At 41.0% G+C, this 23,878-nt stretch overlaps 1 protein-coding gene across 2 annotated transcripts in view; it reads right to left on the bottom strand.

Moving 5' to 3' along the window:
* Window positions 1-23,878, bottom strand: part of Arhgap22 (Rho GTPase activating protein 22) — a 157,866-nt gene that overhangs the window by 99,702 nt on the left and 34,286 nt on the right. The window lies entirely within an intron of this gene.

The raw sequence follows: 23,878 nt of genomic DNA, 5'->3' as shown, positions 1-23,878 counted from the left end.
CCTTGTGTAGGCTAGGCAATGCTCTACCACTGAGCCACATCCACATATCAAGGTCTCATTTCTTTAATTGTAAAATGGGAGTTAGCTACCATGCACAAAGTCTCCAACCTAGATAGTGCCATCTGCCTGGCACACATGAATATAGTCGTCCCTCTGTATCCAGGACTCCCCATGGATCCCTACAACCACAGATGCTCAAGTCCCTTATATAAGATGATGTAGGATTTGTATATAACATATGCACATCCTCTGGTAGACTTTAACTCATCTTGATTACTTAACATACACAATACAATGTAAATGCTATGTAAATAGTTGTTAGACTATATTGTTTAGATAATGATGACAAGGGGAAAAAAAAAGTCTGTACATGTTTAGTTCAGATACAATTAGTTCCTGAATTTCTCAATCTGTGGTTGGTTCAGTTCGTGGAAATGCAATCTGAGATTATGGAGGGCCAACTGTGTATGTTCGAGGAGGCGGATTCCACCTTGCTTTCTAATGCTGCAATCTGATAGCTGAATTGAAAGATGCCGGGGTGTAGGGACAGGTTTGAGTTCCTGCCCTGTACTGCTATACTGTGTGACCTCAGGTAAACCATCTCATTCCTCTGATGCTAACTTCCTATGTTCTGCACCATGGGACAGTAACTCTCACTTCTCAGGAATGTTCATATGCCAGATTCATGTCTGGTGAGTCCTACCCAGGAGATGAGGGATTCTCAAGACCACCCCCTCCTTGCCCCACCCCCCGGCTAGGCAGGGCCTCCTTCACCCTCCTAGTAAGAACTTTCATCTCTGCTGAGGACTTCCTTCATTTCATTCACATTCACTTTTACTTAACTGTGTAGGGCTGGGCTATGCAGTTTTGGGGTCTCTTCATAGGAAATTCATTTCAAACTCAATCCCTGCAGCCAGCTCCTGAGTTCAAATCCTGGCTCAGCTACCTGTAAATTTCTGAACTTCTCTGTGTCTCAGTTTTCTTATCTATGAAAAAAACAGGAATAAAAACAGTTCATGTGGGGCTGTGGTGTGAGTTAAAGGAGTACTCAGAACACTTTAGAGCAGAGCCTGGCACTTAGTGAGAACTGTGTGTTTGCTAAATGTATCTCTGCTCTTATTGTGTTTGGGCTCCATACCAGGTGGGGGAGCAGCATCCCTGTATATATACGTGTCCAGGTGAGGGGCACAGTTGTCTGATTTGAGCCAGTCACCCCCAGGCCCACCCCATGTGTGCTGACAGAGAGCTCCTTTCCTGGGCAAGTACTAATTCATTTAATATGCACAACAGCCACACAAAGTACTATTATGACTCCTGTCTCACAGTTAAGGAAACTGGGACACAGACTGGTTAACCAATTTACCTATAGCTAAGCCAGGCCTTTTCTAGGCAAATCTCGGCTGTAACGGGGTGACTGGAGCCCTCACAAGTCTGCTGGCATCTTGCGCTGCAAGCCCAAGTAGAAATGCCTTTTCTTATTTAAGCAACGTAAAGTCAGAATGATGTCTCTACCCACAGATGCTCGCTTTAGAGGAATTACAGCAATAAACCAGAGAACCAGCTGGTAATGATTGTAACTGAATTAACAGTTCCTTTCTTGCTAGGAACCTGGAGCTACTGGGAATAAATTAGGACTGCAGCCTCGGGATACGGGAACATGCTCATTAGAGGGCGTGGGTGAGATCCATCACTGCCTAATGGGATGCGTCTTGGGTATTTGCTGTTTCAGTAACTGAGTCTCTGTAATTCTGGGCATGTTTCTTCTTTCCTATGCCTCGATATCTGTCATCTGTAAAATGGGAGAAACAATATTGACATTGACATTACTTGCTACTCCAGCTAAATGTAAAAAGCAGAAATAACTTCTGTTTATGGAGCTGTTTCTGTGTTTCTGGTTCTTGGCCTTAACTATTGAATTTAATCAAGATGCCCCACCCGGGGGAACTACTATTGCCATCTTCCAGTAGATGGAGATGGGAGACGCAAAGCAATTGCCCCTGTGCTCCACAGTTGGCCAGAGAGAGCTGGGGTGTGATCTGGTGACGTGGGGCTGATACTGGAACCCTATTTCCCCCACTGTGCTTCCCTCATTTCCGACAGCAGGCTGAATTTTCTTGCAAGAAGCCAGGCTGTGACTTTGAGATCTGCTGTTCACCTTGCTCACAGGTGAATCTAAATGTGTCTCTACCATTGCAAGGGTCTCTTAGTACAGGTCTTCAGCTGCACTGATCCCCCACCTTCCACACGTCCAGAGCCAGGCTTTGATCCCAGGAGTTTAGGCACTGAGGTGGGGCCGGAGGGCAGGGTAGCAGAAGGAGTGATAAGTGCTAAATCTGTGATTTGACGTGTTAAGACTGGGATAACAGGACAATAAGGAGTCAATATAAAGCGTCCAACTGAAATACTCAGCCTTGAGCTTACTTCCCAAACCACCCTAGGGCTTGTTCAATCTGAAAGAACTAGCTGGTGTTGCAGTGGTGTTTAGCAACAAAGAAAAAAGCATCATGATTTGGAGTGTTTGCCAACCTCTGTGATATTCACATCCCTCCCCTCCATGTGCTTTCATGATGTCTTCGAAGGTGGAGCTGGGAAGAGATGTGCTACAGTGTTTGCATCAGAGGTGAGTAAGCTGAGAGCACTGGACACAGTAAATGTAGTCAAACAATTAGGAAGCAAAGTATTCTAGGTACTTCTACCTTTATTTTTAGTATAATTTATCTAATTGTAGGTTTGTGCATGATTTAATTGCTAATTGTGGAAGTGTTTGACCAGTTAGCGCCTGACCCCACCCTGGGGTTTCTGACTCTATAGGTCTGGAGAAAATAGGAGAATTTGCATTTTTAACCAGTTTTCTAGTTCTGCTACCTCCATGGAATACACTTTGAAGAACCACTGTTCTAGGGGCCCTGAGAGAAGGCAGTCAATGGTTGGTGCCTCTTTTAGGAACTTATTCCACACCTCAGTTTCCCTCACCTGTAAGATTGGGATGATAATAGTATCCCCCTCCTGAGGTAGCTGGGAGGATGAAATGATTTGTTATCTGCCACAGTGTCCTGGAGAGCAAGGTCTTGGCTAAAGTTTTGTGCCTTGACACAGGGGTCACAAGGGTCAGTAACTGCTACCATCCTCTCATACAATGCCCTTCCCCACAGGGATCTTGGTATTTCTTTGAGAAGTCCAAAGTAAGTGTTAGCAATTTGTAAGGGCCAGCTGGCCTTCTTACTACAGTGCCAGGTCAGGACTTAAATATCTGCACTCTGAGAAGGGACCAAGCATATTGTTTGTGCTAGATCTGCACAATTTGCTGATGGGACCCTGGATACAGAATGCAAGTGTGTAAACTCCAAGCACCTGATAGATTCCCATGGAGTCTGGGTCCTTCCCCCTCCCCTTTTGTCTGAGCTGATGCACATTTGCTCTGTTTGGGAATTTGCTCAGCCTGCATATCTAAATTCATCCCTAGAGACTGTAGCTGACTTAATTCATCTTTAGTCCTATACTGATGCAGTCCATTGGTATAAATGACTAATGGACAAAGAACATGCCATTCTGTCTGTATCTAGCAGAGCTCCACTCCCAGGCCGGCTGCTGTCTCCACCATAGATCCCTGCATGACTTTCGTGAATGTACCAATCTGAATTCCCCAAGGAGACTTGTGGGCTTCAGATAGAGCCCTTGACCACAAACTTCACTGGAAGTTTCTTCCAGAAACTTCTCTCAAAGAACTAACCTCTGGAAAATGGATAGGACATGCCCAGCAGAGGGCTTTTGGGAGAGAGTATATTTCATATATAGCAGCAAATTAGAAGCTTCACTCAAAATTCATATTAAACGCAAACTCCAGAAATACTGCCGACCAGAGGAAAGCAGCCTAGAGATTGGCTTCATTCTATCTCATTTGTCTAAATCTCATAATGGGGAACCCAAGGAGTGGCCCAACCCTTAGGGGCTGGTGAAGATGTTCAGAATTGAGGAAGACTACCTATCAGGTTCTATACGTGTTTTCTGTTGCTACATAACGCATTACTGCAGAATGTAGAGCGGTAAACATTTATTCTTTAATAGGATTTCTGTAGGACAGGAAGGTTAAAACTGATAGGTTAGCAAATGAGATAAAATGAAATACAAAATGTTCAATTCCAAAGAAGGAAAAACTGGACAAGTGTGCATGCTTGTAATCCCAGCAACTCTGGAGGATGAGGCAGGAGGATTGCAGGTTTGAGAACAGCCTCACCACTGAGTGAGACCCTGTCTCAAAATAAAAAATAAAAAGGGCTGGGGAAGTAGCTCAGTGGTAAAGTGCCCCCTGGGTTAAATCCACAGTAACCCCCACCCCCCCCCCCGCCCCAAAATAAATAGAATATACATTCTTTTCAAATGCACTTGGAATTTTTACTAAGATGTCTATAAAACCCTCAATAAATATAAAAGAATTCAAATACAACATATATTCTCTGACCACGATGGAATTAAATTAGAACTCAATAATGGAAAGATTTCTGGAAAATCACCAAATATTTGGAAACTAATTAATGTACCTCTAAATAGTCCATGGATCAAAGAAGAAATAACAAAGAAACAAAGTACTTTGAAATGAATAAAAATGAAAACACATATAAAACATATGCAAGATACCTTTAAAGGAGTAATTATGGCACCAAATGCTTACAGTAGAAAAGAGAAAAGGCCTCAATTCAAGACCCAGCATCCTTATGGAAATTCAGCAAAGAAAATTAAACCCAAACTAAGTAAAGGAAAAAAAAAAAAACAGAAATCAGAGTGGCTGTAAGTAAAAAAATAGAAAAATAATAGAGAAAAATGAATGAAAACAATCAACCCAAAGCTGGTTCTTTGAGATCAATAAAATTGAAAAGCCTCAAGTCAAATCAGGGGAAAAAAAAGAGATATCAGAACTGAGAGGTGATGTCACTACAGAGTCTTCAGCTGTTGAAATAATAATAAGGTAACAATGAGAACAACGATACAGGGCTTAGGCCAGAGCTCAGTGAGACAGTGTGTGCTTAGCATGCCCAAGGCCCTAGAGTCAATCCCTAGGACCACACACACACACACACACACACACACACATAGGACCATTACACTAATAAATATGTCAACTTAGAGGAAGTAGAAAAACTCCTTGAAAGAAATAAACTATCAAGTTCATTTAAGAAGAATTACCTAAAGAGCCCTATTTCTAGTAAAGAAATTTGTACCTAAAAACCTCCCTACAAAGAGAATTCTAGGCTCAGGTGGCTTAACTGGTAAATTCTACCAAATATTTAAGAATAACACCAATACTATACAAACTCTGAGAAAACTAAAGAAAAAGGCATTTTCAATTTTATCATGACAGCACTAACTTGAAGACATTAAAAGACAAGGATACTATAGACTAATGTTCCCATGAACATAGATGCAAAAGTTCTCAACAGAGGTTAGTAAATCTAATTCAATAATATATAAAAAGGAAACTACCTAGGAACCAACTGGGACTTATCCCAGGAATTCAAGTTTGATTTAACATTCAAAATCAATCAATGTAATTCATCATATTGATAAACTGAAAAATAGAAAGGCTACAACCATCTCATAAATACAAAAAAGCATTTGACAAAATTCAACATCCATTCCTGACAAAAGTTCTCAAAAAACTAGGGATCTTTATCAACAAGATAAAGGTCATCTGGGCTGGGGATGTGGCTCAAGCGGTAGCGCGCTCGCCTGGCATGCGTGCGGCCCGGGTTCGATCCTCAGCACCACATACAAAACAAAGATGTTGTATCCGCCGATAACTAAAAAATAAATATTAAAATTCTCATTCTCTCTCTCTCTCTCTCTCTCTCTCTCACTCTCCTCTCTCACTCTTTTTTAAAAAAAATAGATAAAGGTCATCTATAAAAAACTATAATCTGATATAATTGACGGTGAAAGTCTAAAAGCTTTCCCCTAAGACCTGGATCAAGATGATGCTGTTCTCATCATGGGTATTAAAGTACTGGCACACTAACTGGTATAGAAAAAAAGTCAGATTCCTATAATTCCAATAATTTGGAGGCTATAGCTGGAGAACTACAAGATTGAGGCCAGCCCAGGCAAATTAGTAAGACTCTGTCTTAATAAAATATAAAAATTGCTGGTGATCTAGCTCGACGATACAGTGCCCCTGGGTTTAATACCCAGTTACAGGCATAGAGGTGTAGATACAACAAGAAAAAGAAATAAAAGTGACCCAGATTGGAAAATAAAAAATAAAACTATATCTTCAGAGAACATAATTGTCTATGTATAAATCTAATGAAAGCTACTAGAACTAATAGATGAGTTGACCAAGGCTTCAAGGTACAAAAAAAAAAAAAATGCAGAAAACTAAATCATATTTCTATATATTACCAATAAAAAACTGGAAATTAAAAATTAAAATCATTAATTTCATTAAAATATAAAATATTTAAGGATAAATATGACAAAAGATGTTAAAGATCTGTGCACTAAAAATATAAATAACTGGAGAAATGAAAAAAAATTTAAACAAATAGGGAGTTAAACTATTGGTCAGAAGACTTACTATTGCTAAGCTGTTAATACTTTACAAATTGATCTATACATTCAGTACAATTTCAATCCAAATACCAGAGGCATTTTTGTAGAAACTGACAGACTAGATCTAAAATTCACATAGAAATGTAAAGGACCTAGAATAGCTAGACAACTTTGGAGCAGAATAACAAACTTGGAGATCTAACACTACTTGATTTTAAGGCATTATAAAGCTACAGTAAATAAAACAAGACACTGGTATCAAGATAGACAAATAGATAAACAGAACAGAATAGAAGACACAGAAATACACCCATGCATATATGAACAACTGTTTTTTTGACAAATGTATAAAGGCAATTCCATGAAGAAAGAACAGTGTTTTCAACAAACAATGGTAGAACAAGTACAGATTCATGATCAAATAAATGAAGTCTGATCCATACCTCACATCATACAAAAATATACTAAAAATGATGATACACCTGAACATAAAATCTAAGACTGTAAAAATTCTGGTAGAAAACTTTTATGATTTTTGAATTGCACAAATCTTTCTTAGGAAAATCAAAGGTACAACCCAAAAGAGAACTAATTAATGCATTCGATTTATTTAAATTAAATCTGCTCTTTCAAAGAAAATGTTAAGAGAATTAAAAGACAAGTTTTATACAGGAAAACTATTTGAAATTTTTATATATGTGTGTGTGTGTGTGTGTGTGTGTGTGTGTGTGTGTGTATGGAATTATACCCCAAATTCAAATTTGTACTCTCAAAATTCATTCATAAGGAAATAATTCAATTGAAAAATAGGCTATATATTTAAACAGTTATTTATCATAGGAGATAGAGGAATAGAAATAAGCTCATGAAAACATCTTCAACATCATTAGTCAATAAGTAAATGCATAATAAAACCACAATGTGATACCATCACATGTCTATTAAAATTGATAAAATCAGAAAGAACAAGCATATCAGTCATGCCCACCAGTGTGGTTGTGGAGGACCTAGAATTCTCATACACTGCTGATAGGAATATAAAATGGCACAGTCACTTTGGAAAACAGTTCATCAGTTTCTTAAAAAGTTAAACATACACCTACCATATGATCTATCCATTCCTCTCCTAGACATTTACCCAAGAGACATAGCTTTCCTAAGTCCATACAGAAATTTGTAAATGAATGTTTGCAGCACTTTATTTTTAATATCCAAAAACTGGATATGACCCAAATGCCACTAACACATAAATAGATAAACAAACTATGATATATTCATACAATGGAATGACTATAGTTAGCAATTAGAATAAATGAAACAAAATTTGTTCTCCCCCCCCCCCACCCCCAAGGGTGCTTTACCATTAAGATACATCACCATCACTTTTTATTTTTTATTTTGGGGCAGGGTGTCACTAAGTTGCCCAGGCTACCCTCAAACCTGTGGTCCTCAGTTTCAGCCTCCCAAGTAGATGGGATCACAGATATGCCTCACTACTGCACCAGGATGAATTAACTATTAATGTATGCTCTAAAATAAATGCATCTCCAAATGGGTATAGTGAGTGAAAGAAGTTAGACAACAAGCGAGAATTTATACTATATGATTCCATTAGTCTAAATTCTAGAAAATGCAAACTAAGCAGATCAGTAGATACTGGGATTAGAGGTCAGGAAGGGCAAAATCAGTGCAGGGGAGAAAGAAACTACAAAAAGATACAAGGAAACTTTTGGGAGAGTGGATATATTTGTTATCTTGATTGTAGTGATGGTTTTACAGATATATACATATGTCAAAATTTATCAAACTATGCATGTTAAATATCTACAATTTACTCTATGTCAGTTATACCTCAATACAGCTTTAAAGGAAGATTGATACTTGATTCAGCTACCAGAAAAATTTTAGGCATATGTGCTAGTTTCCTAAAACCACAAATTTAGTTGCTTGAGGCAACCCAAATTCATTTTCTTGCAGTCCTGAAGGTCAGAAGTCTGAAACAGACTTTCCTGGCTATGATCAAGAGTTGTTAGGGCTGTGTCCCTTCAGGAGGCTCTTGGAGAGGTTCAGTTTCCCCACTTTTCCACCTCTAAGGGACATTTCAAGGCCAGCAGCCATTACATCTTCAAATCGCTCTCTGCCTCTAACTTCTTCTGCCTCCTTTTCCACTATACAAAATTTGTGGGACTACATTGGGTCTGCTAGGATGATCCAGGATAATTTCTTTATGTGTGGCCACTGGTTAGCAACCTTGACTCCATCTGCAGCCTTAATTCTTCCTTGCTGTGGAACATAACATAGTACTTGTTCCAGTGATTAGGACAGGAACATCTTTCAGGAGGCCATTATTCTGACAACCATAGTGTATGTGGAAAAATATGGGTATGTGAATCTACTTCAAATGTAAATTGTTTTTTAACCCAGGGCTTGGGGGCTTGGGAGGCAAGCACTCTATCACTGAGCTATGTCAGACCAAGTAGTTTTGATAAAAACTTAAGATCAAGATACATTGTAAGGAGAAGAAATTAATAGCACAATAATCATGTTCTATGGTCTGAATATTGGTTCTTCACTGGATTCATTTGTTGGAATCTAATACTCAATGTGTCAGTATTAACAGGTGGGGATTCTCGGAAGTGATGGAGTTACGAGGGCTCCACCCTCAGCAATGGGATTTGGTGCCCTTATAAAAGAGGCCTCTTAGGGAGCTCTCTGCCTCTTCTGACTCAGGAAGTCATAGGAAGAAACCATCTATGAAGCAGAAATGGAGACTACACCAGCCAATGAATCTGCTCGAAACTTGATCTTCAAATTTCCAACCTCCAGATCAATATACTTCAGTTATTTATAAATTACCCCAGCTATGGTATTTTCGTAGCAGCTTGAATGGACTGAGATAACATCATAATATTCTCAATTTAAAAGATTTGCTCTAAAAGAAAAGAAAGAATGCAGGAATCAGCATTCTCATACACTTTTTTTAAAAATATTTTTTAGACATTGATGGACCTTTATTTTATTCGTTTATTTATATGTGGTGCTGAGAATTGAACTCAGTGCCTCATACATGCTAGGTAAGTGATTTACCACTGAGCCACAACCCTAGTCCCTCTCATACACTTTTGATGAAATAGTTATTTTATAAAGCCTTTTTAAAAGACACTTTGTAGTTTAAAAGTGAAATATCCTTTAAGGTTGAGTTTTAATAATTTGTTCCAAGGCAAGAAAGATAAACACACAAAAATGCATGTGAATTATTGCATTTTTTTTCTAGTAGAAAAAAGATGGACTCGTTTGACTATCAATGAGGGAGTGTTAAATAATTTGTGATACAACCATACCAAAATGAGATAAATACAAAAGGTTTTTAAGATGAGTTGTTATGTAAAAAAAAAAAAAGTGGCAGAAAAATAATTTTAGTGCAATCCTATTTCAATTTCTGTTATTTCCCTCCCTCAAGAACCCACAAGTTATACACACACACACACACACACACACACACACACACGTCAAAATTTATCAAACTATATATGTATATGTTTTAGTCAGCTTTTTCGCTACTGTGAATAAACGGATCCAAACATAACAACTGTAGAGGAGGAAAAGTTTATTTGAGGGCTCATGGTTTCAGAGGTCTTAGTCCATAGAAGGAAGGCTGGCTCCATTCCTTGGGGCTTGAGGTGAGGCTGAGCACCATGGCAGAAGAATATGGCAAAGGGAAGCAGCTCACATGGTGATCAGAAAGCAGAGACAGAAACTACACTTTCCAGATACAAAGTATATACCCATAACCACAACTCCAATGAACCATACCTCACCTGCCTCCAGGCCCCACCCAGTTAATCCCATCAGAGATTTTTTTTTTCTGATTAGATTAAGGCTATAACCCAATCATTTCTCCTCCAAACTTTGCATTGTTTCACATGTGAGCTTTTAGGGGACACCACATCTAAACCATAACAATGTAAATACAACCCTCTCTCTGTATCCTTAGGATATTGATTCCAGAACCCACTCTCCCTCCATGGATACCAAAACCTAAGGATGTTTACCAACCTTATATAAAGTGGCATAGTATTTGCATATAACATGTGTACATCTTCCTGTAGACTCTGGGACTCATTTTAAATTTTATGCATGCTGAGGATCTGAGCCCAGGGCCTCATGCCAGCTATGCGAACACTCTATCACTGATCTGCATCCCCACCCTACCTTCCTGTAGACCTTAAATCATCTCTAGATTTCTTATAATACCTAATGCAATATATAGGCTATATAAATTGTTGTTATATAATATTTTAGAAAATAATAATAAGAAAAAGTCTATATGTGTTGAGTTCACAAGCAGTTTTTGTATTTTTTTTTTCTTATATAGCTTTGATCTGTGATGGTTGAATCTGCAGATACAGAATCCTCAATTATGGAGGGTCAACTGTATTCAGAAATAGCACACAAAGCTCACACTTTTGGAGGAAGGGAATGGTGAGGCAGATTTTATGTTTTGCCCTGTAATGTTTGCATCCAAATAAGAAAACTTAAGTAATGTGAAAATTAAAAAAAAAAAAAAAAGAAAGGGCAGTCAGGTCATTTGTGGAGTGCTGCTGAAGCCTGAATAATGGGCTGTTGGCATCTGTCTACCATCACCCTCTTACTGAATGCTTCACCTTAATGTGTCAGTGGTCATGCAGGTCTGCTCAGCATTCCTGCACCCAGAATGCACATCTATCATTTCCAAGCAAAGGAGTGTGACCCCTGCCCCCTGAAAATATTTAGGGTGGCAGGCCTCTCAAACTTTCCTTGGATTAAAATCAAGTGGCAATTAACTCTTCAAGTCCTCTGATCAGTGTGGGCACAAGCTCCTACCTGCAGGGCACCCTTATCCATGTGGGAAGGCTGCCATGGCCTGTTTTGTGAAGAATTTTCAACATGGGACAGCCCTCAGAGTACCAGATAGTTCAGAAGTCTCATCCCTTTCCATGGGAAAAGGAGTGAGATTAACAATTGCAACAGCATTGAAGATTTCTACTCAGAAGTCTGTAGTCAGATGTCAGACCCAGAACTTAACTCATTGCGAAGAGTTTCCATTTGAAATCTGAGATGAGATGGGACTGGCCAGGAAACCTCAGAGGTTTGAGCCTCATGCACGTCTGATTTCAATCCTGCCCCCACTGCTTATTGATGGCAAGCATGGTGACAAGTTTGCTTGCCTGGCCTCAGTTTCCTTCTTTGTTAAATGGGGGTAAGACATTTTCCCAGGGCTCTGAGAATTAAATGGGATTAATTAAGTGAACAAAAGGGCTGAAAGAGAGTTGGGCTATAGCAAGTACCCAGGACATCTCAAGAAAGGGTGACACCATGGAGGCCATGTTAGTGCAAGTTTATAACTGGGACAGAGGTCACAGTGGGTCTCCCCAGCAAAACCCTGTGCAACCAGGAAAGAGAGCCTCAGCTGCTTCTTCTGTAATGTGGGAGTATATTGAGGACTTCATGGGCTAATGCCTTAACAACCACAGGTTCTGTGCCTGGCAAGAGTAAGTACTGATTTGTGAATTATACGGTCAAGTTCTTCATTCCTCACTGGGTTCTCTGAGTTTGTGCCTTGTAAATGCTTGGTGCCTGTATGAATGAATACTTATCACAATTATTTCACAACCTATTTTGGTCACTCCATTGTTGATTTAGTCTGTTTTTAGGAATATCCCCAACTTCCATGCAGATTTCAGGACCAGGATGGCCTCAGATTTGTGATGACAATCATTGAGGTCCTCCTGCAAGGCCTGGGATATTTGCAGTTGGCCTGCTGGCCTGAGTTTTGGGATTTGCAATAGTTCTGAGGTCTCTGCAATCTGAAATTCAGCTTTCCCTCTAATCCTATCAAGGGGCGGTTCTCTGGGATGTCTTCATTTTTCACCTTGTTGAGAAGGAGACTGTCTGAAGAAACAACTTCTGAAAAGCTTCTTATGAAGCCACATGATAAGATCCTCCACAGGCAGCATCTTGGAAAATTGCAGACACATTTTAAAAAGCAATCATTCAGGTTCCTTATCTTTTAATAATTCTATTCAGGGCCTCAGATTCATCTTTAAAAGCTTTCACTGTCTGACACCCAACCAGGAACCGAACCTCTCTGTATTTTATATAAATAATACAAATCAGAATGAAGTTCAGTGCCAAGTAGGGAAGCATCCTCCCCTGGTTCCTTATCACACAAGTCTGTAACCATGAGCCGTTACCTTCCAAAAGGCAGATGTTAAGAAACGCACTGTAAAGGTTAGAGACAAATGAAATCTTGGGTGAGGCACTTTCCCTCCCTAAGGAGTGGAGATAAAACACTTGTCCAGTCTCTTCTTTGCTGAGGACTTTGTCCTGAAGATTGTTCCAACAGATTGCCCACGTGCCACGTGGACTCTAAATGCCCTCAGCGGGCATGGACTGTGCCCATGGTTTGCAGTTAGCACAATGGTCCTAGGAACACTTTGCTTCACCACTGTGTCTTGGGGTAACATCTGTTCCCTAGGAAATTTTAGACTATGTGAGCTGTGCCCCAGGATCCATGTGTTGAGAATAACATGGCATTCTTTAGAAAACAGGAAATTTTTTAGGGGGTGGTACCAGGGATTGAACTCAGGGGCACTCAACCACTGAGCCACATCCCCAGCCCTATCTTGTATTTTATTTAGAGACAGGGTCTCACTGAGTTGCTTAGCACCTTGCTTTTGCTGAGGCTGGCTTTGAACTCGTGATCCTCCTGCCTCTGCCTCCTGAGCCGCTGGTATTACAGGCATGTGCCACCATGCTTGGCCATTAGAAAGCAGGAATTTTGGGGCTGCAGCCCCAGCAATCTTCACCTTCCTGTACCTCCTCAGCCACTTGGACCATCTTCTGGGACATCCAGCCTAGCCCCTTAGTCCATGAATTTCTACCAGGGAACCATGGATGGGCTGGGGTTCTCGGGCCTGGGGCAGGCTTGCGGCTAAGCCTGGGGCCATGATGGAGCCCTTAAGAACTCTCAGGTCTTAGAGCTAATGGCGTCTTCCAATCCCCCAGGAAGTGCTCTTTCCAGAGTGTGAGGGTCCTGGTTTGCTCTGCAATTAGTTGCATGGCAAGCCAGAATCCTGAGGTAACCCAAACCATGCCTCTTGACTTGTCCTGAGTCATTCCTGGGGTCCTTACTTCATCCCACGGGCAGTGTGGTTGAGGCTGTACTGGTGGTCCCAGTCCCTCTTCCCTTCAGCCTTTCATTAATGTTGGCACTGTAATGTCTGTGACCATGTTCACAAGAATAAGATGCCATGTCATGTTGGGAAGAGTCTACACACAGCCAGTGCTCACTGGTTCTAGTGTTCTGGCCTCAGGTTGGGGGAGCTGAATAGTGTCCCAGAGATGCAGGGAACTAAGGCTGACATGACCAGTGGAACAGGACGCTAACCGGGGATTTCTTAAATCCTCCAATGTTTATTTTGCCCTAGGAGAAGGGAGAAGACATAAAGGTGCATGTTATTTTATAATAGATTTGGGGCGAGTTGTTAGAGTCACTGAATCTCCATGGACTGCTGTTTCTGAGTGTCCTGTGGTTAGGGCACATGATGCAGTTCCAGACAGTGGGACTAGACACGACTGACAGGATCACTTTGAGGCCTGATTTGCTAAAATCTGCCCAAATCTAGCTTCTCTTCCTACTACCACTCTGGGTCAACCTGGGAGGCCTCAGAGACAGATGAGGCCCACACTTGACCCACAGCTGATATTGCTCCAAGGACAGATAAACTTTAATTATGTTTAGCAGAAGAATTTTGGAGGACATTTAACATTGTGTATTTTAATTAATCAGATGTTATTTTAAGAAAATAAATATTAATATCTTGAACTGGTCATTGAACTGGTCATCCGACCATATGCACACACACCCACTCCTCCCCCCAACTTAAACCTGTAGCATTCTTAAACACTGTATTTCTATGCTGGTAAAGCTTTTTAATAATGTGATAGTCCTCTTGTATTCTCTGTTTCACTTTATGTGGTTCTAGTTACTTTGTGCCAACTATAGTCTGATTAAATGGAAAATTCCAGAAATAAACAATTTATTAGTTTTAAATGCATGCCATCCTGTGTAGCTTGATGAAATTTCAAGCCAACATGTTGTTTTTCATGTGAGATGTGAATAATCCTTTTGTCCAGAGTATGCATGCTGTGTGCCCTAGTTACTTAGTAGGTGTCTTATTAGATTGACTATTGTGATATGTCAGTGCTATGTTCATGTACCTTTATTTTACTTAATAATATCCCCAAAGTGCAAACTTGTATTATAGCATGTTATTTTAATTATTCTATTTTTCAGTTATTGTTGTTAATCTCCTACTGTGTTTAATTTATAAATTAAACTTTTATGTTTAGGAAAATACCTGGTATATATAGAGTTTGGTACTATCTGCAGTTTCAGGGCTTCACTGCAGATTTTGGAATGTATATCTATGGATAAAGGGGAGCTACTATAATGATTTTTCCTTTGCTTCTGACTGGATGTTGGAAAGTAAAAAGTAATAAAAGGCCAGTTCATCTACTTGTGATATGGCATTGAGGATATGGGCCTATGGGGAAATATCTGGCTCTGATGGTCCGAAGTGCTGAGCAGAGCATGGCAGATGGTCTGGATTCTGGCCTCCAGCTACAATTGTCTATAGTAATCTCACCTGCTTGGCCTTTTGGACTGGGCTATTGAAAGAAGTAAGTGTGAGGGTAAGAGTGTAAGTAAGGTCATTTAGGTCATTTCCAAGAGTGACCACCATGCCTGTCCTATCCAAATGCCCAGCCTGTGAAGGATCTCCCATTGGCAGCCCCAGGAGTCTGAAAATGACCCCCACTTCCTCCTTGGCTCACTGGACCAGATCGTAGGCCTCTGTCTCCCCCCAAACGCTTGCTGTTTCATATGGAGGTGTTTGGAAACTGGGATAAACCTAATCCCTCTGGTCACCAATGGCATTTGGGGCTTTATCTGACATCATGATTGAGGCAGTTTGTTCAAAAGGGAACTAGCTAGCCATCAGCAGGCATCTGCTCCGGGCTTCTCTGGAAGGGACTGGCTCTTCACTGGCTACTCATGTCTTTCCAGGATTTTTTTTTTTTTATTCAGGAGGCAGGTGGATGTTGGTGCTAATTTCTGCCCCTCATTAATGCTTACCCTGCCCTCTGCTCCTCAGAGCCTGCCTGGAGGATTTGGAACAGGCTCTGCTGTTCCTCCGAAATTGGTAGATTTTGATGGTGCTACCTGGTCTTTGTCCACAAGGTTGCTGGACCTCATGAGGACACTAGGTCTCTCTACTGCCTAGATCTGTAGCACTGCACCACAGGTCTGTTCTCCCATGCCATTGTCCCTGCCATGTTTGCTGGGCTTCTCAGTGTCTCCAGCCTTCTCACCCTAAAATGAATAGATTGTCGTGGGGGACAAGCTGCTGGCTCAGGCTGGGAACACCATCGTCAACCAAAGTCAGTCCAAGTCTTGGAACACACTCCCTCAGATGTTTGTTTCTGCTCAGAATATACCTTTGGGATTTGATGCTGAGTCCAACAGCCTTCCTGGAAGTGGGAGGAGCCCTTCCTTGGCTGGGAATGGTTTCATTCTGTTATTTCTGGGAGGCTATGCAGCTAGTGCCAGTTTCTGGCTATATGGTACCTCTGAGAGGGAGGCCACTATGCCGTTTAGTTGAGAACAAGCATAGATACTTTCACATTGACCTGCCCCGGCTATGCCAGGCTGATCTGCTGAGCTGATTGTTGTCAAAGGGCACATGCTGCATTTTGCTGAAGAAGGCGCACTTCACCTCCATTTTTACAAAGACCACAGTCCATCCCAGAAACATTCCCATCATCCTCAGTCCTGGGAAGCCCAGAAGAGGCAGCAAGCCAGCACCAGCTCACCCAAATAACCAAATTACTTCTGTCATACCCCAATAAACTGTAGCTCAGTATTAAACCAATGCATTAAGGAGTGAGAATGCCCAAACTGTAATGAAAAGTAACTTATATTCATCCAAACAATGAATAAAATATGTTTCCAATACTGCCTAAAATGTCATTCGATTCATTTTTCTGCCTAGTAATTGACAAAACTCATAATTTACCAATCAGTCTTCTAGCTATTACTGTAAATTACTAGGTTGAATTGAAAGCTAAAGGATTGATCTACTATAAGTGGGAGATATTTAAGTACTGTAAGCTAATATCCCTGCTAAGTTAAATTAGCAGCCCCTAGAGGTGTTCATTACATTTATGCCAGCAACCAGAGACACTGAAAAAAAGAAAAAAAAAAAAAAACAAACACAGAAGTCAATTTTAGAAGGTGGGGATCTATTTTTTTAGGCAGTGTCGCTCTGGGTACAAATGAATTCTAGGGCAGCCACAATGCTTGTGATTTTGTGATTTATTTACTCATAAGGTGTCATCAGGCTTCTTAGTAACTTGTTTCCTCTCCCTAGAACAGTGGCAGAATACTGCCAAATAATTATTAATCAGAGTTGTCCTGGTGCCGCAGTCTGGCTGGGCACAAAATCACGAGCCACCACACAGCTTGTAGATTCAAACAGCAACTCTTTATTCCCGAACTCACACCAGCCGTCTACAATCACGTTCTGGGGAAATCCACATTCTCTGCCCAAATCCACATCCACTGGGCTTCTGTCTCCCCAAAAATACTGTCTGAATCCCGTGAGAACTCAAGGGGAACTCAGGCAGCAGGATACGCCCTATTCCCAGCAGGAATAATCTTAAACCTGGAACCACCCTAAACCCGGATAGTCCTAAACCGGGAACGCCCTAAACTCGGATCATCCTAAACCGGGAACACCCTAAACCCGGAACCGCCTTGGTCCTTGAGCAAGGTCACCTACATGCAATGTCACTGCAAAATGTCCTATTTCCACGAGTCCTTCCACTAAGCAACATGGGGTACGCTGGCAAGGAAATTGTCATACCTACTTGGCTAATGGCTCCCAGCATCCTGGGACACTGCTGATGTAGCTTTCTGAGCCACAAGAGGATGGTATAAGATAAACATCCCTTTTTTGGATGATTATTTCAATCATATTTTTTTATTGACATGTCACATGCATTAAAAAAGTGGTTTTAATTAAATATCGTTTGAAAATTGTTTTAAAATGAATTGGCTGCTGCTATCTGTTTACAATTATTAAATAAATTTCTATTTGACTTAAAATAATTTGTTGGAGGAATTTGCATTTTGATCTGTTTAATAATGGGGAGTTATGGTTCTTGAACATCTGCAAAAAATAAAAGGCAACCCTTTAAAAAAGCTACAAATTCTCATATTTGACCCTAAATAATTGATACCTCTCTCTCTTTTTATGATTCCACTGAGTAACTCTGCACAAAAGAAACTGAAGCTGTCCCTAAGGGCATTTTAAATAAGAAAATATCTATTGCTTAATTTTTCTTCTGTGGTGCTTATGCAAGCATGAATACCAGCCCCCAATTAACTCAAGGTGATATCTAACGGCTGTGAGGACACTTGCTCAGCAGCCTGAGTGATCCTGAGTCTGCAAGAGGGCTATGTGATGGATGCTTTGGCCCCTTTCCTTTATGCTCATGCTTGCTCCTTCTGAGTACAGCTAGATTGGCTGGAATTTGCTGTGCCAAGATCTGTGGTGGCAGTTAGGGAGGTAATTACTTGTTTGCTCATCCATGGTGTGGACAGAGATGTGCAGATGAAAAGTAGGAAGGGGGAAGTGAAGTGAGGCTCTTCATGCTTCTCTGGAGGTCAGAGTCAAATTTATTAAGTCAAATGAGACCCATGGGAGCCATTGGCTACAGGGGACCTATGACATCAAGGTCTGTATCCACCTCTTGCTACCAACTATTATCTCCACAAAGAGCTTTGCCAAGTCCAACATAGAACCAGGGTTCCAGATGCATCTCCACAAAATAGCCACTGAAGACCCTGCTGGGTACCAAGAACAGAAATTCTGGAAAGCTGCCTAGTCTAGTCAGACCCCCAGAGTTCACCTGCTTCTTTGGCCTTGGTTTTTCCTCATCTAGGATAGAACATCTGAAAACTACCATGGTTTGGCTAAATCCAGTTCTTCTCCTTCCATTCTTGTCTGCTTTTTGAAGTTTCTCTTGTTCTCTTGGCTATGTAACTGAAAGGGCACATACAGGTCATCTCTAGCCGACTTCCCACTCAATGATCAACTCTTCTCCAAGCCACTGTGCCAAGCAGCCGACTGCCCCTTGTCCAGCACCAGGGACTGGAGTTCACCTCATCCAGCAGAATACTCCATGAGGACAGAGTGTTCTTCACATGTGGGGGAGTTGGCTCATTTTCCTTCAAGTCTTGTTCACATGAGGATGTAATGTCCTTGCCAAGTTTTCACTTCTCCAGTTGATGTGTTCAGTTGTTCTTCCTATGCACAGGAGTTCAGGCCCCTCACCATTCCAGCTGCCCTGTTCCTGTCATGCTGAAAATGTGATCCTTTGGGGCTTACAGATGGTCTCCAAATAGGACCTGGTCTGACCATGGCAGAGGTCAGTAGGGTTTCCCTTTCCTTGTTCTAATTTCTCTCCTCTCTTAATATAACCTGAGGTCCTCAGTAGCTTATCTGGCCATCAAATTTCACTGTTTACTTCTTGTTGAGCTTTAAACTAATTAAAACTGCTAACTCTGCTTTATTTGACCTGTTTGTAACTAGATCACACCATTCTGTGAAATAACATGATTTTTGGAACCATTTTTTCATAATAATTTTCCATGATACTAGCTTGTCAAGGTTATTTGGAATCTCAATGATGATTTCCACCTTCGCTGTGTCTCCCAGCTCTGTAAATCCACTATATGTGCCTTTGATTTTCGGTGTCATCCAAAACCATTCATAGTAGAATACTGAATAAACGTCAATTCTGGACTTACAGAATTGTTTAGTTTTGGATCCTGACTTGAGCACATACTAGCTTTATGTGATCTCAGCAAGTCATTTAACCTCTCTTTGCCTCAATTTCCTTATCTGGAAAACAGGCATAAAAATCATTCCTAAATTGTTCAAGTCATCTTTTGCTGCATAATTAACTACCCCCAAATTTGAAAAATAATGATCTGTTATTTCTCATGATCCTGTGGCAGGGCTCAGGGGGCAGTTCTGCTCCACATAACATGGCCCATAATCACTCACAAAGCTGAGTTCAGCTGGAGTTGATGGGACTAGAAGGTCCAAAAAGGCCTCAGTTCTCTGTATGGACAATGTGGGCTCTCTGTTTGCTCCACATTTGCCTTGTCATTCTGGGATCATGGCAGATGCGTCCCACAGCCAAGGCAGAGACAGCCTGACTTCTCAGGAGCTGAACCTGAAATGTGCACAGCAACACTTCTGTCTCATCCTGTTGGTCAACTAGTCACAAATATAACTTGTCATCAACAAGAGGGGAGATACATTTCACCAACCTGTTGGCAGAAGGGGCATGGGCACAGGGAAGACAGGAATGGGTGGTGGTCATCCTTGGAGACTATATACCACATAGCTTGTAAGGTTGGTGTGAGAATTAGAACAAGTTAATCCAGCTAAGCAGTTACAGCCTAGTGTATAACATGTGGAAAAGCTGGTTTTCATTTAGAGTTAAATTTACTAAGCAAGGCAGAGGCAAGACCAGAGGCATGCTGCCTGCCACTGGACTTCCTTATTTAATGGAGTTGGATGACTTGTTAAAGCTTTATTGGATACAGTGTCACCGAGGGGCGAAGGCCACCCCTAGGGTATTTCCTACATGTTTAATCTTATTCTCATGGCAGTTCTATAAGTTAGGTGTGGTTATTCTCATCTTATAATGAGGAAACAGGCTCAGAAAGTAGAATATCTTTTCTAGTTACTACTGTTAAGCAGTGAAGCCAAAGTCCAGAAATCTGCCATTTTTCCTACCATGTGGGACTCAGTAAAATGACTGGCTGAGATTCAGATACCAGGGTGTCCATGGCAGGCCTGCCACCTGCTGATCTGGTCTCCTAATCAAAAAACAATCAGGGCCCCTGCAGTGCTGGTCTCAAGGGAGCCTCTATGTTTGGGCAATCCTTGCTTTCTGGTCAGTAACCTGCTTTTAGTATTTCATTTTAGAATCTTCATGCTACTTGAAAGTATTCTGTCTCAGAGACTATGCTAAAGATTATACAAGTCTGTCTTGGACTATTTGGGCAACATTGACAACACCACAAATCACAATGACTTCCATTTGTTTAATGCTTTGTACAGCTGGAGCTCCAGAGCACCACACCAAAATCAGGAACAAGAGGGACTTCAGTGAGCTGCCCAAGTCTACAGCTAGTTGGTGGTATAAATGATAAATTAGCCTTGAACCCAGGAATGCCGATTCCCAATATTATGTTCATTCCATTATACTATGCAAGCTTCCATTCCACCTTCCTGAGCATCACTTTCTCTACCTGTACAATGGAAATTAATTGTGTCTACCCTCGTAGGGTTATTGAGACAAAGAAAAAAAAAAAGAAAAGAAAAGAAATAGTGAATGTTCAGAAATTGAGTTGAGCAAACTGAACAAACTGAACAGTGGTCAAACACTGTGTTAGACACTGAGACACAGAGGCAAACAAAAAGGGCAAAATCCTGACCTTGAGGAGCTTATAGTCTACTAGGGGAAGGTAGCAACCTTCAGGCATACATAAAAGCAATAAAATATTTTTCCATTGTCAGTTTAATTATTTTATTCATTCATTCAATTAGCCATGTAAGTATTTGTTTATTTTTTTTAAATGTGGTGCTGAGGATCAAACACAGGGCCTCACGTGTGTGAGGCAAGCACCCTACCACTGAGCTACAACCCCAGCCCCTTAATATCTTTATTTTTATTTATTTTTAATGTGAGCCATGTAAGTATTAAAAATTACTGGGATCAATTATGTGCCAGACACTGTGCTAAGGGATGGGAAAAGAGAAATGCTAAGACAGACTAGAACCCTGTCTGGATGAGGTTTACAGACTAGAATGGAGAACAGACAGTAAACTAAGAGAGTTACAGAATAACCATGGCAATATCAAAACAGCAATAATAGGAATGACTTCTTGGATGGGTCGAGTAACAACTTACAACTGTTGAAGAATGGACAGTAGGGTTTGTTAATCGACTTGAGCCAAATGGAGTTTATAGTATCTAGAAGTGAAGGGCATCTGATGGTGGCCTATTCTCTGAACTATGAGCAGGACATGGGCTCTGACACCTGAGACTGTCTTAATGAAAATCCCAGGTAGTGCTGAAATAATGTCCATGTTGGTTCGAATCTCCTAGTCAGTTTCAAGGTTTTGTGGGCATTCAGTGGTACAGCACAGAGCCACTTCCTAGGAGTCTCTCTGAAGATGTGTGTAGCCTTCAGGAGTTGTCATAACCTAGGCTTCAGGCCACTCCTCCATTCCCCTCAGCCAAAAAAAATGAGACAACACAGGCATCTTTTCCAAACAAGCACCCGAGGAACCAGATCACAGCAGCACTTTTAAAAATGTGCACGTTTGATAAATGGCACAAGGTAAGCGGAGGATTGGCTGCATGCTGGAAGGTGGTTCCCTGTGACCTTTAAACTATGGGATCTGGCAGCCCCTTCTTCCTCTGAGGTTTCCTCTTAAAGATTTCTGATTGTTCAATATTAATGTTTGCTCTCAGCAGTACATCTGTTTTCCCATCCATCTTGTCTTCCTTCTCCCAATTCCAAGCTTTTTCTCTAAATTAAATCAAACTTTAATCAATTTTCTGTTTCTTCCTGCTGAACCTCCTATCACTTACTCTCCTGTGTGTGGGGGTGAGGTGGGGGGAGGTGGAGGTGGGAAGCAGCAACAAAAAGCCAGCCTGCTCTTAAAGTGATTTTTAAATTGCCTCTCCTGGAACCTACAGCTGCACAGGTCTCACTGGGTGCAGACCCAAGACTTCAAAGCTCCACCTTATAGGCTCTTGCCCCTGCTTCTTCCAAGGCCCCCATCACCTTGCTCCAACACTGCAGGGATTTTCATGGTCTCACAGGATGTTAGGACAACAGCCCTGTCTGAATGACAAGGGCCCCCTATAAGCCCTGCCTATGCTTTTGCAGGATGACTTCCCTCTTGGAGCTCTGATGGCTGAGTCTTAGCCCCACAACTTCCACAGAGGCCCCCAGCAGGGTCCTTTGTAAAGACCCAGTTGCTGCGTGTGGCAATTCCCACTTCCTGTTTCCAGCTTCCAGTCCACACTGCAGCTACTTCACAATCTCTGCCAGAGACACCTGTCCATAGACCTGGCACTGTATCCCTAGGTTCATTTGAAGCAGAGCTTCTGAGCATCTTCATGTGTTCCAGGGCTCTGAGGGCCTGGCTAGAAGGGAGAGCCCTTTGTCTGGTCCAGCTCCATCACATTTTTATTTATCTGAAGAAAAACTTTCCTGGGCTGTGACTCTGTTGCCTTTCTTTTTTGGTTTCCGTTTTTTCTTTTCTTTTTTTTTCCTTCCAGTTCAAATTTTTAAAATATTTTAAAATACGGACTTAACTATATATGGTCTCACTGTGAGAAATCTTTATCACCACTTCACCATCCAGGCCCTCCCTACAACTCTACCCTATGGCTCTGATTTGTCTTTTTTTTTTTTTTTTTTTTTGTAACTTCAAAATCCTCAAAATAAATTATTTAGGTTTTATTTTACTTATTCTTTTTAAAATTAAAGTTATAATGAGACATAATTTAAGGAATCAAATCGATCTCCATTGTTTGTTTTCAGACAGCAATTTCTTTCTCTTCCACCATTGCTTGAATATGCAACCACTTTCAACTTTCAGGGATTTAAAAAAAAATTCTTTTTCTTTCTTTCTTTTTTGAGATTTACTTCTAGGTAATATCGTTGTTAGTTCTTGATTCAAAGTTTTAGGTATTATCTTTGAAATTGCCAGTATGGAAGCAGGAAAGCATGCTTTCTATCTGTCCCTCGCCTCCCCACACCCCACCCACCTGCCTTCCTGAACCTCCTCCGTAATTTTGGTTTTATCAGTTGGCACTCAGTGTTTCTCTTTATTTGCAGCATTTCTCTTTCCCTTCATTTCTCTCCTCTCCCTTTCTAGAACTCCCTTCTATTCAGACACTGGGTTGTCTGTCCTACTTTCCCCTCTGTTCATTTTCTCTTCTTCTAGAGAGTGTCACATTTTTTCCAATATTTTATTTTTTCATGACTGAAATCTCATTCCTCACTTCTAGGGGGATTGTTTGTTGTCTGGCACCATTTTTATTATCTCTAATGATGTTAAACACAATTTTAAATAAATATTTTATCCCCCTGCATAGTTTCTATTGACTCCAACTTGCTTTTGTTCTTCTT

The sequence above is a fragment of the Marmota flaviventris genome, chromosome 4 (assembly GCF_047511675.1).
Source record: "Marmota flaviventris isolate mMarFla1 chromosome 4, mMarFla1.hap1, whole genome shotgun sequence".
NCBI lineage: Eukaryota > Metazoa > Chordata > Mammalia > Rodentia > Sciuridae > Marmota > Marmota flaviventris.
Note: the sequence above shows the minus strand (reverse complement) of the source record. Positions and strands in the feature narration are given on the sequence as shown.